A 17,411-nucleotide genomic window follows, 5' to 3' on the forward strand; every position below is an offset into this window, starting at 1 on the left:
ATCTACACAAAAAAAGCACAGTGGTCCCGAGATTTCTATAAATCCCATCCACTTTGCTGGAACTGTAAGATGCTGCATTTTTGACGCAGCAAAAATATTCAGCATCAAAAACTCACCAAAAGCTCCTTTTGGGAATGTAGCCCAATACCCCAGTAAAACACACATTTCTGGGAATAAAATCACATGTGCACCCTGTTATTATGTTGGGGAGGGGCAATGAGTGTCAGGTCCCTCCAGTGCCATGCCACTTAAATGCCACTGTCAGAGACTGAAACGACATTTAATTTGCTACATCAATCATCACTGTTCCAGCTTTGCTACAGCAGTTTCCTCTACACCTCATTATATCTTTGAGACCACTTTCACCCACTCAACCATCCTGCTGCACCAGTGCAACCTGTACATGTTGTGCTAAGCTGCAGTACCAGACAATATTATTATTATTTATTTATATAGCACCATTGATTCCATGGTGCTGTACATGAGAAGGGGTTACATACAAAATACAGATATCACTTAAAGTAAATGAACTAACGATGATAGACTGGTATAGGGGGAAGAGGACCCTGCCCTTGCGGGCTTACATGCTATAGGATGGGGAAGGAGACAGTAGGTTGGGGGGCTGCAGCAGCTCTGGTGGTGGTGATGTGGCAGTGTGGTCATTGCAGGTTGTAAGCTTTCTTGAAGAGATGGGTTTTCAGGTTTCGTCTGAAGGATCCGAATGTGGCAGATAGTCTGACGTGTTGAGGCACAGAATTCCAGAGGATGGGAGATATTCGGGAGAAGTCTCGGAGGCTGTTGGGTGAGGAACGAATAAGTGTGGAGGAGAGAAGGAGATTACATGAGGGAATATATCGGGAGATTAGTACAGAGGAGAAAGGTTATGGACGGCTTTATAGGTCAGTGTTAGTAGTTTGAACTGGATACGCAATTGGGAGCCAGTGAAGAGATTTGCAAAGGGGGGAAGCAGAGGAGTACTGAGGAGAGAGATGAACTAGTCGGGCAGCAGAGTTAAGGACAGACTGGAGTGAGATTGTTAGCAGGTAGGCCACAGAGGAGGATGTTGCAGTAGTCGAAGCGGGAGATGATGAGGGCTTCGACTACCACTTTAGTAGATTGAGGGTTTATAAAAATATACAAAGATGTTACAAAATGTACAAAACAATACATTATATACAATCACATAAAATAAAATGGGATAACAAAAGAAATGTACTAAACCTAATTTCGCAGGAATTGCTCCTATCTTTATGGAGGGAAGAGCTCAGATTAAGAAAATGGGACACTTTCACAGCGAAACTATGTCTTCCAGAAATGAACAGTGACAAAAAACTCAAACTCTGATTTTATTAGATAAAGGTTACGCCCACATTCCTCCCTTTGGTGAGCTCACATGGGACTGATCATGGGATATGGTATGTCTTTAGACATAAGCTGTTTCTGAGGCCAGTCATACTTTTCTCACCCTGTAAAATCCTTTCCAGTAGCATTATCATTCACATACCAGTCGCAGGTTCTTCCATCTTTCTGTTGCCGTCTGCAGATAAGATTTGTGCTCTATTTCTCTGCAATAAACCACCATAGACACTTCATATAAACATCGCCTACAGGGAATCTTCCATGAACATAAAAAAACTCCACACCTGAGAGTAATAGAAAACAGTATCGCCACTCAGCCGACAGATTATAAATTGTGCGGCCCACTGGCCTTAATCACACGTCAAAGGATATAAAGACTTTGCTCTAAAGTTTGTTTCATTGAGCCATGATGAAGCGCTGGGGATGTATGAACGTTTGGTGCGGTAAGATGCGGAGTTATTTCACTATGAGGACATAGATCATCCACTCACAGCAAGCAGTTGTATCGCTATGTTGTAGATTTAGAAGTTACCATTAATAGTGATTGATTGATAAATACAAACATTGGAGAAAAATCCTGGAGGCGTCTCTTGAGAGACATTTAGTTAATATATAAGGACACCATCATTTCAAAGTATATGTTAAGAAAGTAAAACCAAGGACATAGTATAATGGTAACATTGGTAATGTTAAGAAATTAGCTGGTGTCATGCCAAATAGTTTATGCCACTCTGTAGAATGTAGTTTGTTAACCACATAAGTCTTGTGCTGACTGTTACTGGAATCAGTCAGCACGATTGTAGCCAGTCCTCCAAAGATTTGCTGAGCGAGGAATTTGTTTTTCCTGCATCAAATAACTGAACAGTGTCTTGTATGACACAGAATGTAAATCATCATGGAAAGCACTATGCAAACACCAAATAAGCAGTGGATGCCAGTGTAATAAGAAGCAGAGAATTCCCTGGAGAACCCTAGCAGGATGTGCCATTAATGAGGAAAGACTGCCATCTGCTGGCCAGGTGAAATCGAGAGGAATCAAATTGTGCTGGAAGATTTGTAGGGGGGGGGGGTGTCATCGTGTGCTGGACCTGGTCAGATGACCCACAGGAAGGACTTCCTTTATATAAAAGCACTGCGCGCCTAACCGCAGGCAGATTTGGCGCCAAGCAAGAGAGCGGAGGAGACGTGCTTCAGAGACACCGCTGAATCCAGAATGACAGGCCTCAGCGGGAAGTCTGCGCCACCCAAGTGCTGATCATCGCCGGCCAAGGTCTGGATTCCCCGCAAGAGAACTCCAAGTCCCATCTACGCTCGTCAGGACCAGGATCTGCACCCTGCGCCGCTTAAGCCTCTGAGATCCAACGTTGCCTGTCAAGAGCTGAGGCCTAGTCCTTTCCACCCCAAGCCTAAGAGACTTCCACCGACGATCAAGCTGAGAAGAGTTGTGAGGAGACTGCGACAGGAGAGGCATGCCTGCGATAGCGGTGAAACAGAACGAGTGAGAAGGGCAGTCACTTCCAGCAATCACCTACAGTACTGGGGTCGGCTGGGACTAGGATTTCAATTTGGGAGGGGGCAGGTGGGTGTGTGGGAGACTCAACTGGCTTTGATAGAGAGAGATTTGTGGCCTAGTGGGAAAACCCGGTGATCCTCGCTAGGGCCAGATAGAGAATTTACGTGGTGACTCCCACAAATGGGCGCAGCACCTTTATAAAAAGAACATTACCGTTAGATAATGAAAGACTTTCTTTGCTATTCCAAGATTATTGTTATTAGTTCTACTGTTGATTTACCTTGTTACTAACACTAATTGTTTAAAGTCATTGCTGTATACAAATAGAATTATATCGATCCCTGACTGTTTTCCGCCTTCTGTTCTCTGTACGTTGCATCCCGACACCTGTATTACACCAAAATGATTAAGCTTTCGCTTCGTCTTCAACATTGCTTGCAGTGTCTGTTATTGTTTTCACCACTGCAGCCAATCAGTAAGCTCAGAGCCTCTGAGTTGCTCATGCCGTCTACTCGAGCAGAGCCACTGTGCTCAGTGATTGGCTGCAGCGCTATTGAAAAAACTAACAGACACCGGGAGCAGTGGCCGAGACTTGGCAAAGGACATTGGGAGGGTGCATAAAATAAAACAAACTGCAGCCTAGGAAGAGGGGTTTTCCAAAACCGCATAACCCCTGTAATATTAACCCTTCAGTGCAAAAATATACAGAGTCAAGGTCAGGCTGACCTTTACTCAGAGCAATGATTTAAGTTTATCTTACCCTTCTATTTAAGTACCCTTGCCAAGTGCCCCAATCTCTGCCAACACCAAAGGCACATGCCCCTCCAGTGCCCTTTGACTATAACCCTGCGTAAAATGTCATTTCCTAATTAACCCTCTAACTGTAACCATCTGAGACATTGCAGAACTCATTATTTTCATTACTATCTCTTCACCTCTCTGATTCCGCCGCAGAGTTAATAAAGCGGCTGCAGAAAAGGTGAAGGGAAGTCGAGGGCTTGAGCCAGGGAGACAGGGAAAATACATTAGAGTGGATACCTGACATAGTGAATTAGAAGCAGGATCTCATTACAGCGATGCCCTCTGAGTAAATAGCTACTTGTGTCAGTCTACATCACATGGGATCACACTGCTAATTACTGCTTCCATTGACTCCGACCGGAGGTATTAGCTTCACTGCAGAAATTCTGTTGTTTAAGCTCACAAGACAACATATTATGATATGTAGAACTCACCAACAAACAAGACTAACAAAGAGCTGAAATGATGAATGATAGTGAAAAACATGGAACCTTGCAGCTCAAGGGGCAATCAGACTGCTAACATGGACCAAAATGAGACATGCCATAGAGGCAACCAAGTTGATTCCTATATGACCCATAACAGTGGATTCAAGACCAGATGAAAAAGTTGAGTTCCTCAGGGTACATAAATTCAGCCAGCATGGCAAGAGTTGACCAGTCAAAAGGTCATAACAGTCTCTATCAGATAAGGGATGGGAAAAAAACTGGTACTCAACCATCATAGCCGAAGAAGGCATCCCACCATCTATTGAAGCTTCACTTTCCTGTCATCATTAAGATCTTTGTTGTCTATGGACTCCCTGTTGGTAACCAAGAAATGTCCAAAGGAACAGGACAATATTAAGGTTGAACTAATCACCCCAAAATACTACTTGTTCCAATCTACTGACCATCACTAGAGATGAGCGAACCCAAATTTAAAAGTTCGGAGTTTGTACCGGACAGTTCGTGTCCAATGCTAGACTCTGAACATGGACTTCTCCTGGAAGTCCGTTGCAATGTTCGGCGTTCCGGGGGAAGTCCGATGCAGAGACAGAGAAGCAGAGAGGAAGAGAGAGAGAAAGAGAGAGGGAGAGAAGAAGAGAGGGAGAGAGAGATAGAAAATAACGAGGACCTGAACTTTTCTATGTGATTCGGGTTCTGGTTCAAGTTCGCGTAGAGTTCTGCTACCCGAACCGAACTTTCGAATAAAGTTTGGGTCGGATAGCAGAACGTGAACTTCCATAGGTCCACTCATCCCTAGTCATCACTTCTACTTTATTTTCTACATGCTAGACCAAGATAAGCATCCACTAGGAAATTGCTGATCTGACCGATCATCTAAGGTAGACACTCAGTCCAAAGCTAAAAATGAAGACTTACATGCCTAGATTCCTCAAGACCTAACTAGTGCATGATTACAAGAGAAAGCTGTAAAGGTGTGCCAAGTTGTCATGTGCTCCATTAGATTGCTCCAAAGAGTAGCAAAAGATGGTATTAGTCTAAATTGTGAATGGCTGTTGGGTGTCAGGTTGAAGTTTTGCTTAGAACTCTAACTCTAACCAATGAGTTGGGCAGAGCTGTGCCAAAGTATATACAACTCATGTAACATATAGATAGGCCAGGTCCTATCAAATGAGGAACACTCTTTATTAGAGGGGTTTCTGGGGACTAACTACTATGGCTAGGCATGAGTGAACATTTCAGTGTTCGGTTCGGAAAAGTTTGCTGAACAAATTGATATTCGCCGAATTTATTCGCCGAATGTTCGTCGAACATTTCCGAATACCATAGGAGTCACTGAGGGGACCAAAAAATGCTTATACAACACCTAGAAACGGGACCAAAAGCTGCAAAAACACATCAAATTAGGTGTAAACACCTGGGAAGTGCCATCAATTGACCCAGAGTACAAGTACTATAATTATTATTACTGTGACAGCGACATTTATTCAGTTGCGCTTTACATGTCAAAAGGGGTCACCGACTGGTACAACAAGAGAGAGGACCCTGCCTGTGAGAGCGCACTGTCACGGACATGGTTTGTGGAACCACTGTGCCCGGAGAACCTGGAGGGGCGTGACTAAGCGAGAACGAACTGTTCATTAGATCCTCTGATGGTGAGGTTACACTTGGCTCCCGATGAACGTCAGGTGCCACTCCAGGACAGACCAACGGACGCGCAGCAGCTGGACCCAGTAGGACAGACTAGATGGTGAAGCAGGCAGAGTCTGTATCAGTGACTCACCCAGGGGGGATATATGGGGGAAACTCGGTACCCAGGCCTTTACCTCCTTGGGATGTCGCGGCAGTCGGCTCCCGGGCCCGTCCTCTGGGTCACTCTTTAAAAGGGGTTTTAGTGTTGTTTAACAGTTTGTTTTGTGATGCCACCTGTGGTTTCTGGTAATAGTTACCAGCGCTGCTGCAGACCTCCGGGGGTGATGGGATGGCAGCTGGGATGATTCTGCTCCCCACAGGCAGAGCGGGCCCCCGGGGCAGAGTTGATAGATGGGATGCAGGGCATTGTGGCGTAGAAGGGACGATGGCGCAGCGGCAATAACCGACAGAGACAGTGAGTGCATTCATCCGATTTTACTCACAGTTCTTTTTAGATTCCACAGGTACACTGTACAGATTACCGCTTCCCGCGCCGCGCTGCATTCACCAAACAGGGGTTCAGAAGTCCCTCCGGGAATTCGAGAGTACTTATCAGGACCCCCTTTCTATATGTTCCTTTCCTCAGCCGACTTTCCGCGCTGGGTCTCTCCCTCCTGTCCTGCGCCTCACAAACTGAGCCCCAAGATGGCATCCTCGGATCCTTCAGGAACACCTGGAGTTCCCTGGTCCTACAAGGCTACCTTTCCTGGCTGCTAGAATGCGAGTATGGCAACTGCACCATAAAAGTCAGAAGCCTCCGGTTTCCTAGCCGAGGCTTGAAGCGACATGACTAGCCCAGGAACCGGTTCCCTTCTTGCGGCCTGGTCCCTCTGACACCTGACAGATTAGGGCGTACGGGTGGCTTCCTGCTCCTTCCGTACCCCTGGGACCACTTCAGTTACCGGAGCCTTCCTCCTCTGCTCCCCCCCTCTTCTCTCCTCCGCTGGGCCTCATTTACCAGACCCGGTCTGGAGCAGAGCTCCTGAAGAGCACCTGCTCCTCTTACTAGGCACAGACATCCACCTACTACTGCTACTACTACTCAACTAAGATGGCTCCCCCTTTTTATACTCTTAACAAAATGCTCCCCTAAACTGCTTCCTCCACCCACACCCACTATTTGGTTCCCCCTTACTCTGGTTCCCCCCACTCCAGCCAGAGACAGGGCTCAGCAGAACACAGTGCATCTTGCACTTCCAGCCGGCCTGGAGCAGTGTAGTGTTGGATGCAGGTGTTGGGGTCCCGGGCTGTACTCCTTTCCTTACCAGAGAGTGAGGCACCACGGATGCAGTACCTCTGTGGCGACTGAACCCTCAGGGGCGCCACATCAGGAGTGCAGCAGGCAGAGTCTGTATCAGGAATGCAGCAGGCAGAGTCTGTATGAGGAGTGCAGCAGGCAGAGTATGTATGAGGAGTGCAGCAGGCAGAGTCTGTATCAGGAGTGCAGCAGGCAGAGTCTGTATCAGAGTGCAGCAGGCAGAGTCTGTGTCAGTAGTGCAGCAGGCAGAGTCGGTGTCAGGAGTGCAGCAGGCAGAGTCTGTGTCAGGAGTGCAGCAGGCAGAGTCTGTATCAGGAGTGAAGCAGGCAGAGTCTGTATCAGAGTGCAGCAGGCAGAGTCTGTATCAGGAGTGCAGCAGGCAGAGTCTGTATCAGAGTGCAGCAGGCAGAGTCTGTATCAGAGTGCAGCAGGCAGCGTCTGTATCAGGATTGGAGCAGGCACAGTCTGTATCAGGAGTGGAGCAGGCAGAATCTGTATCAGGAGTGCAGCAAGGACTGGTAAGCAACCTTACACAACTTAGACTGCAAAACAGGAAGGTTCCACTACAGCCAACCCAATAGATGGAGACCCAATCAGGATTCCCCACATTTAAAAAAAAATAGTGGCAGATACCAGCAAAGTGGCATCAATTTCACTACTGTAGAAATAGTGTAAATAAGACCCACACCTTTTCCAGTACAGCCAACCCAGGAGATGGAGACCTAACGAGGAGTGTTCACATTGCCCTAAATGAGGGCCTAACACCACCGAAGTGGCATCAATGTCATCAGACTACAAGTAGTTTAATGCAGACCCATACCTGTCCCATTGCAGCTAACCCAGGAGATGCAGACTCAATCGGAAGTGTTTACATTAAAAATTCAGGGCCTAAGACCACCATTTCCGTGGCCAACAGATTGGAGATGGTGGAGTTCAACCTCTTAGCTTTGTCATGTGTAGAATGAAACAATCTTTTACGTGACCACAACAGCGGGATTGAGGGCTGGCTGCAGTGCTGAGAGAGGGCAGAGTATGGTGAAACGGACAAACTAATAGATCGTGAGTGAGGTGCAGGCGGAGATGTTACGGTGGATTGAGAAACATGTGGTGTGCTCAGAGAAATAAACACAGCAGGCATGTCCACTTCACTTACAGCTGACGGGCTGTCACTCAGCCTAACTGCAGCTGGTATATAGCTGGTTCTGTCGAATACCTGCATGACACAACTTGGCACGGTAACAGAGGAGGAGGAAGAAGCAGCAGAGGTGTTTGATGGGGCAGCTGATGGTTCATTATTGAAAATCAATTTAGAGTTTATCATGTTTGTGTACCCGCTTGGGGAAAATAATATCTGCACCAAATGCTCAATTTCACTACAGTATAACTATAGAAATGCATGGAGACCAAAACCTCTTCCACTACATTCAACCCAATGGATGGAGACCCATTCAGGATTTCCCACATTTCCAAAAATTAGTGGCAGACACCAGCAAAGTGTAACCACTTTCATTACAGTAGAAATAGTGTAAATGAGACTCACATCTCTTCCAGTACAGACAACCCAAGAGATGGAGACTTAACCAGGAGTGTTCACATTGCCCTAAATGAGATCCTAACAAACACCACCGAAGTGGCATCAATTTCACTAGAGTATAAGTATTGCAAAGGAGGCCAAAACCAGTTCCTCTACAGCCAACCCAATAGATCGAGACCCAATCATGATTCTGCACATTTCCAAAAAATTAGTGGCAGACACTAGCAATGTCTAATCAATTTCACTACAGTAGAAATAGGGTAAATAAGACCCACACCTGTTCCAGTACAGCTAACCGAGGAGATGGAGACCTAACCAGGAGTGTTCACATTGCCCTAAATGAGGGCCTAACACCACCGAAGAGGGCATCAATTTCACTAGAGTACAAGTATTGCAAAGGAGGCCTAAACCAATTCCACTACAGCCAACCCAATAGATGGAGACCCAATCAGGATTCCCCACATATAAAAAAAATTGTGGCAGACACCAGAAAAGTGGCATCAATTTCACTACTGTAGAAATAGTGTAAATAAGACCCACACCTCTTCCAGTTCAGCCAACCCAGGAGATGGAGACCTAACCAGGAGTGTTAACATTGCCCTAAATGAGGGCCTAACACCACCGAAGTGGCATCAATGTCATCAGACTACAAGTGGTTTAATGCAGACCCAAACCTGTCCCACTACAGACAACCCAATGGATGGAGACACAATCAGAATTCTATACATTTCCCAAAATTAGGGCCTAAAACCTGCAGCAGCAGCAGCAAGGGCAGGCACAGAAGCCATATCACAGACTGCAATTTCAAGAGATTAATGCAGCACACTCAAAACGACAACATCGCCTACTCTGTCAGTCTGAAATTGGGGTGCAAAAGTCCTTGGCGATCCATGACTTGTTCATCTTGATGAAAAATAGGCGGTCTACACTTTCAGGGGACAGCTGGGTGAGCTTATCTGTCAAGACACTACCAGCAGCGCTGAAGACACGTTCAGAGAGAACGCTGGCTGCCGGGCATGATAAAACCTCCAAGGTGTGAGAGGCAAGCTCAGGCCATTCATCCATTTTTGAAGACCAAAATGTAAAAAGGTCCAAACCCTCCCTGATGGTATTGATATTGAAATCTAGATACTCCTGCACCATCCTCTCGAGTCGTTCATCACGTGTCAGACTTGTACTCTTTTGTGCTGGTGCACAAGCTGGTGTAAAAAATGTGTGAAAGGACTCCCAGAAATTGCTTCTGCCACTTACTCTGCTGCTGCAGCTAATGTTTTGACGTTGACGAACTGACGTGCCGGAGGTTGAAAGACTACAGCTGCGATGCACACTGTGTGCCTCAGTGTTATCTTGGGGAAAACCTCTATTAAGGTTGCTTAAAAACTTGTTTTGATACTCCAACTTAAGTGGGTCCCTTTCCACGGCAGGAAGCATCTGGCAAAATTAACTCTTATAATGTGAATCTAACAAAGTGGCAACCCAGTAGTCAGCATTATTTTGAATCCTAACTATACGGGGATCATGTTGCAGATAGTGCATCAAGAAGGCACTCATATGTCGGGCTCTTCCAGGAGGTCCAAAGCCTGGCTGTATTGTGGGCTGTGTAACACTGGTGCTTTTTTCCTCCGTCCCCTCCTGCCAACCATGTTCAAACGAGAGGGGATGATTATCTTCTTCATCCTGTGACAGCTGCTCGCCCATCACCTCTTCCTTCTCCATTAGTTCCTCGGCTCTTGCACCTTCACTAACAGTTTGCCTGGTATCACCAAACCCCCTCGATTGCTATAATCCAACATCACTTGGAATCCGCCTGTGTGACGACAGTCTGAAAATTTGAGACATTGATATCCCTTCCGCATCCTCCTCTTCTTCTGGGGCCACCATCTCCTGCCGCAGGTTATTCAAAGTTTGCTTCAGCATGTATATGACCAGAATAGTGATGCTGATGACGGGATCGTCAGCGCTAACCATTTTAGTAGCCATTTCAAAACCGTGCAGAAGGGTGCAGAGGTCCTTAATCTGTTCCCACTCCGCAAACGTGATATGCCCCAAGTCCTTACTGCATTGCCCCAAGCTATACGTCATGACATACTGCGTCAGAGCTCGTTGCTGCTGGCACAGTCGCTGCAGCATGTGCAGAGTGGAATTCCACCTCGTCGGCACATCACAGATCAATCTGTTAACTGGCATGGACAAAGACCTCTGTATCGATGCAAGTCGATGACATGAGGGGTGCGAACGGCGGAAGTGAGCACACAGCTTCCGTACTTTGTAAAGCAGCTCATCCAGGCCAGGATAGTAGCGGAGAAGGATGTGAGCCATGCAAGGCACGTGTGCCAGCATGCCTCGGCTAAGGGCCGCTAACAGGTTCACACCGTTATCGCACAAGGCCCTCCCTGGCTCTAGGTTCAGCGGAGAAAGCTATTGCTCAAACTGAGCCTGGAGAGCTGCCCACAACTCTTCACCTGTATAACTGCGAGGCATATTAATTTGAAGAATGCCTGATTACAGTGAGCCCTGACTGCGCAGCACGGAGGTGGTGTGTATTCACTTCACACCCTTGGAATGCGTGTCTCGTTAAGGCAGAGGTTGAGTGCACAGGTAGAGGCCCTAGAGGAGGTGGAGGACACAGAAGCAGCGGAGGAAGTGGGAAATACAGAGGTTTCTTCTGCAAGCCTTGGGGATTCCAAGATTTGTGGAGCAGTCCCTTCCCCGCCTGCCCCCACAGCCACCAGAGTCACCCAGTGCCCAGTCAGCGAGATGTAACGCCCTTGGCCATGCTTACTCGTCCAGGTGTCTGTGGTGAAATGCACCCTGGCACAAGTAGATTTAGACAAGGAACGGGTGATGTCGTCTGTGACATGCTGGTGTAGCGCAGGCACAGCTTTCTTAGAGAAGTAATGGCGACTGGACAACTGGTACTGGGGGACTGCGACGGCTATCAGTTTTTGGAAATCGTCTGTATCTACCAGGCGGAAAGGCAGCATTTCCGTGGGCAACAGATTGGAGATGGTGGAGTTAAACCTCTTAGCTTTGTCATGAGTAGGATGAAACTATCTTTTATGTGACCACAACAGAGGGACCGAGGACTGGCTAAGGTGCTGAGAGAGGGCAGTGTATGGTGAACCAGAAAAACTGGTGGAGTGTGAGTGAGGTGCAGATGTTACGGTGGACTGAGAAACATGCGCTGTGCTCGGTGAAACAAACACAGCAGGTGTGTCCGGTTCCGTTACAGCTGACGGGCTGTCACTCAGCCTGACTGGGGCAGGTAAAGAACCAGAGTTTCTGCGATGGGAGACCTGCGTGACAATACTTGGCACAGTAACAGAGGAGGAGGAAGATGCATTTGATGGGGCAGCTGATGGTTGTTGAAGTCCGCCGGTCCGCATTTCAGCGCGGTAAGATTCCCAGTGTAAAGAATGTTGTTTGAGCATGTGAACGTTCATGCAAGTAGTAGTCAAATTATTTCAGTTTTTCCCTCTACTGAGTTTTTTATCGCAAAGTTTGCGGATAACATGAGTTGGCTGATCTTTTGCAGTGACAAAAGGCCCATGCTAGGCAACCCTTGCTGCCCCAGCGAGTTGCAGACCCGTGACCACTGCTGGCCACAGCCACGTTTGTGACTAAGGATGCAGCGTTCCTCGTGCTTGCATCTCTCCGTGTCTGCGCCGTAGGGCGAAATGTAACCTCCTCGTCTTCCTCCTCCACCTCCTCAGATGAGCTACTCGGCTGCGTGACTCTGGGTTCACACCAAGTAGGATCTTCCTCGCCCTCAGAGTGACCCCTCTCCTCTTGTTGCTCTGACAGCACAGTACAGTCCGCATGAGCCTCAGATATCTGAGTCTCATTGGGATCACTTCCCTCCCCTGCGGTTAACGTCTGGTGACGAGGGTCAGGAACCTGCTCGGACCCTACTTTGTCCTGCCCCGAATCCAAGCTAAAAAAATTTTGAGCATTGGTGCAGATGCTTTCCTCCCCTTGACTCTGTGACTGTTTGGAGTACACTTCTGATGCCCATGGTGTAGAATGGGTGAAGAGTTCTACAGATTCGTCCATCTGTGGTTCACTACAGTCAGTTGGGCAGTTGGCCACTTGTGACGCGGCGGGAAGCATGAGTAATTGGGGTGCCACCTCTGTGGACTGTACTGCGTGTGATGTTGAGGTGGAGGAAGAAGAGGAGAGGGCACTAGAAGCAGAGCTTGCCATCCACTGGAGCACCTGTTCTTTCTGGGCCTTATCAACAAGGCGTATTGCTGTGTGGCTGCCAAAGGAAGGGAGTGCAGTAGACCGTACACTAACATAAGTTGTCAGTTGTCTTTGGATAGGACCTGTTTGTGTTGGTTCACTAGTGCTTTCACTAACATTACCACGTACCCAACGTACACCTTGAACACCAAGCCTATTCCCCCTTCCACCACGCCCTCTCTTTTTCCCACTCATGTTGGTCAGATACAGTGGTAGGAGCATGCAATTAACTAAAGAAAAATATTTTTTTTCCTGTGCAATACCTCAGCACACACCTGAATTTCAGCGACACTAAATGACAAGGTAAGATATGGCCTGCTGTATAACGTTACTAACAGACAAAATAAATTTGTTAGTGTGCATGAGGCTGATAAAACCTACGAGATATTCTCCAAACAATTTCAAACTGAGATGTCCCCTGCTGTATTACTTTAGGAACAGAAGAATTTTTTTTTTGAATGTGGATGAAGCCTGTATGACATAGAATATATGCTCCAAAATATTTCAAACTCAGATCTAGCCAGCTGTATCACTTTACTCAGAGCAAAAAACATTTTTGGGTTACTCTGTATAAGCTCTGCGTCCAGCTGACATTGACCGCCACTGACGTAGTAGCTGGCTCATAGCACTGTATGACTTTTGGCACAGGAAAAAATATTGTTTGGACTGGGCCTACTAAGAGAAGTTTTGTTTTTTTTACTGTGAAACCAGGACAAGTTCAACGCCACTAAAATAGGATCTGCCTTTTAGCAGACTGGATCAACTTTGCTACAGTAAAAAACCTTTAGTGGACTCTGCTTGCCAACCAAAAATATATGTAGGTTTGAGTGTACGTACAAGCTGAATTTGACCGCCACTGACGTAGTAGCTGGCTTATAGCACTGTATGACTTTTGGCACAGGAAAAAATATTTTTTGGACTGGGTGTAGCTGACGCGCCCCCTGGGCCGTGTGTGGGGAAATACCCGGAGCCGGGTCTCTGTGTAATGTCAGGGGTTATAGTCTCCGTGGCGGCGACCCGGTCCCGTGGCTCAGGGTGGTCAAACCAGTGGCGGATCTGTTTACTTGGTTTTTAATGTTTAAATGTCCGACTACGCCACCCGTGGACTGCGGTCACTGAGAACCGCCGCTGCGAGGCAGACCGCTGAGGCTGATGTTGTGTGCGCAGCAGAGGGTAGTATAACTCCCCACGGGAGGAGTATAGCCTCAGGGCAGCGTGTGTAGATGGTGAGGGTTGTGGTGCATGGGCGCAGCAGAAATGACTCAGAGTCCGTGCAGTTCAGTTCAGGGTTTTTACTGTTGGTAATGAAGAAGGCTCTGCCGGGAGTACTGGCTAACATTAGAGGCCTGGTCAGTCTGTGAGCGAACAAGAGTCCCCCTGGCCAGGTGGAGGTGTAGGCCTTCCCGTCTGACTGCACTCTTCCTGGCTACCTTGCTGTAGTCGTGTAGTAGCCCACGTCCCTGAGTGTACCGTGTTGTGCTCACCCGTATGGCTGGTGACTTGGGGCCTTTGGTACCTTTCGCTCCTCGATGGCGGTGCCGGTCCCTTGCGTGTGACTGAGCCTCCGGGCATTCTATGGCCAGAGGACCTGAAATCCCCTGCCAGATGGTTTCTGCTGCTGGATGTGGATATCCTCACAGCCTCAGACTCCGGTGTCCGGTTCTCTGCGTCTTCTGCCAGGATGAGCTCTATCAGCTCCAATCCCTGGCTCTCTGCTCCTGTGTTGCCTCCAGAGCTCCGTGCTGCTCTGCTCTGTCCCTTCCTCTGGAACTAACTAACTAACCCCGCTCCAGATCCAGTTTATAAAGGGCAGGTTCCTCCCCTCCCTGGACTGGGGCAGGAGGCGTTGCATGCAATAGTGCTCCTGACCAGGAAAACCCATGCTCGCTCTCAGACATGGTATTTCTACCACTGTGGCAACCAGACCCCTGGGGTGCCACATAGCAAGAGAAAAAATGTATTTTTTTTACTCTGAAACCACCTGAAGTTCAACTCCAGTAAAATAGTATCTGACACTAAAAAAACTTGAGTGCACACAGCTTTCAATATCACAATAGCAACAGAAAAAAAACTGATTTTGTGCTCTGCAAAAGAAGCTCTGCAGACTGTGCAGAGCACAATTTCAACCTCACTAAATGAAAAGGTGCACCGTGCTTGCTAGATCACATTAGCAAGTGGAAAATGATTTGAGGTATACTCAGACATGGAGCTCTATACCAGCCGTGCACAGCACTATTGTATGGCATGGGCCCTCTGTTTCTGTCAGAATCTCAGCACTTGCACAAGAACACCAAAAATGTGCTGCACCAGAGGTTGCAGAGGTACACAGGCCAGGAATTATCTACACTCTCTGACTACCACACAAGCGCCCATCTATCTAGCTAATATCTCTCATTACACAGGAGAACACTGAGCTGCGTCTGTCTCCAGCAGTGACATGGATATAATGTCGCTTAGGGAACATGGCCGCCTTTTATATTGAGAGAACATGTGATTTCTGCAGCCAATTGCAGAAGCCCTTATGTCTGGACAGTGTAGATGCTTCCTGCGCTATGATTGGATGGCCGCGCTTTCCTCAGTTAAAGTTACTGCCCACAGGAAAAAAAAAACCCAGTGCGCCGCTGATCTTAGCTCTCCACAGCTCCAACACTCACCTGGCACCGCTCATCATACACTTGCACTATGCTAACAAAACTGTTCAAAACGCCGTGGTTGCCCTGTATTCGCGGTCCCGCGCAAATTCTGCAAACTTTTCAGATTTTAAGAAAATTTGCTCGCCTTTGCGATCACGAATCCGAATGTGCCATATTCATGCCGAATTTGAAACTTTCGAACATTCGCCGGACAAATTCGCTCAACACTAACTATGACATCCAAGTGTAACATGCTTACACTGGTAGACTCACCACAATTTTGCACTAAAGTCTATGGGAGCAAATTCACGACCAACATTGATTTTTTTATTGATACTATGTCATTGTAGTGCAATGGATCATAAAGCAAGCTTACTGATAATCAAAAATGCAACCTATCATGGAGATCCCAGTTTCTTCTGAGTCTGTTGTAGAGCTCTTCCTCCTACAAGCTGTAAGGAGCTAAGGCTCTCGTGTACCTCCATGACTTTCAGGAAATCTGCATATGTTTCATATTCTAGTCCCACTTAGCAGAGATTCGCAGGAAAGTTTCCTGTCTGCCAGCGATGAACACACCAATAAATCTGCAGGCGCTGAGAAATGTATCACAGGTGCGGGAAGTTTTCGGGAGCCCAGCTTTTACAAATAATGTATTGATTTTGAAGTGCAAGTTATGGTCATGTGGAATTCAATTTGTTAGAGCGTGTGGATGTGAATTAGGCAATGCATCACGAATATAGTGGGGACTGGGAAAAGGAACACCCTCCAATTATTTACTGTCTGAAAAAAGTTAACCCTTTTGGAAACAGCGACAGAGTTCTTGCAGTGCGGATACAGATTGTGACCATAGACTGTCACCTACTTATTACCACCTATTTCAGGGTCCCCTAGGGTGATTAGTTCATATTATCAGGTGATTCTATTCAGATCATAAATGTTAATGATCACATAAGTGATGATTAATTAGCACAATCCATCTCTATCAACTTAGAAGGGTCTATAATATGGGACCAAATGCAGGATGCAAGTGAGGATGACATTTGGCATTTAGATCCAATTTGGATCCCATATTATGGACCCTTTGCTAGCAGTATACCATGCATATGGCGGTAGCTATACAGTATATAGGCACATTATTTATGGTGACATTTTACTTCGTATATTTCCAACATACACTATTTGGTTATATATTGCCATTACTCTTATTATGGTTACCATATCATTCTTTATTATTTATGTATACATATATTTTCATTGTTATAGTCCTATTTGGTGCATATGGTTATTATTTTTTATGCCCCCAGCATAGTTTAAAGCAGGTTTCTCAGTGTGTGAGATGTAATCACACTTATGCCTGCTGTGTTCTAGCAACTTGTATCTCTCTGAAGTGAGATCAGGGCTGACATATCTCGTCCAGGAGTATCCTGTCTGTCCTTGACTACTCCTGTGTGAGATGTAATGAGCCTGCTCTGCTCTCACAAGAGACATACAGTAACTGTGATTCTAACACATCTTTTGGACAGGCAATGAGGGCAGGCAGTACAGCAAAGGTGACCATGCTAAGAGAGGAGGAGCGCTGATAGAATGTTTATACTGTGGCACAGCTAAACTCTGCTGCACTGTCCCTTCTCCCACATTGACTCATGCAGGAGGTTAGACCAGGAGAATCAGGTCTGTACCATTACATTTCTCACACTGAGAACCCTGCTCTAAGTGATGGTGGGGGCGTGTTATCTTTCTATTGTGTGCTGCTGGCTGTTTATAATTGGACAACATCATACAGGGAAAACAAGTACACAAGGCCCATTGAAAACTATCTGCTAACACCCACTTGGACTTAACAAAAGTTAACTCATTAGGTGCCAAATATTTTGATTGCCAATATCTCCACAACGGAGAGGTGACATAACAAAAAAAAACTAAAAGTTTTATT

This window comes from Phyllobates terribilis, unplaced genomic scaffold (genome assembly GCF_046119375.1).
Source record: "Phyllobates terribilis strain yellow unplaced genomic scaffold, ASM4611937v1 Scaffold_5__5_contigs__length_657084704, whole genome shotgun sequence".
Classification (NCBI taxonomy): Eukaryota; Metazoa; Chordata; class Amphibia; order Anura; family Dendrobatidae; genus Phyllobates; species Phyllobates terribilis.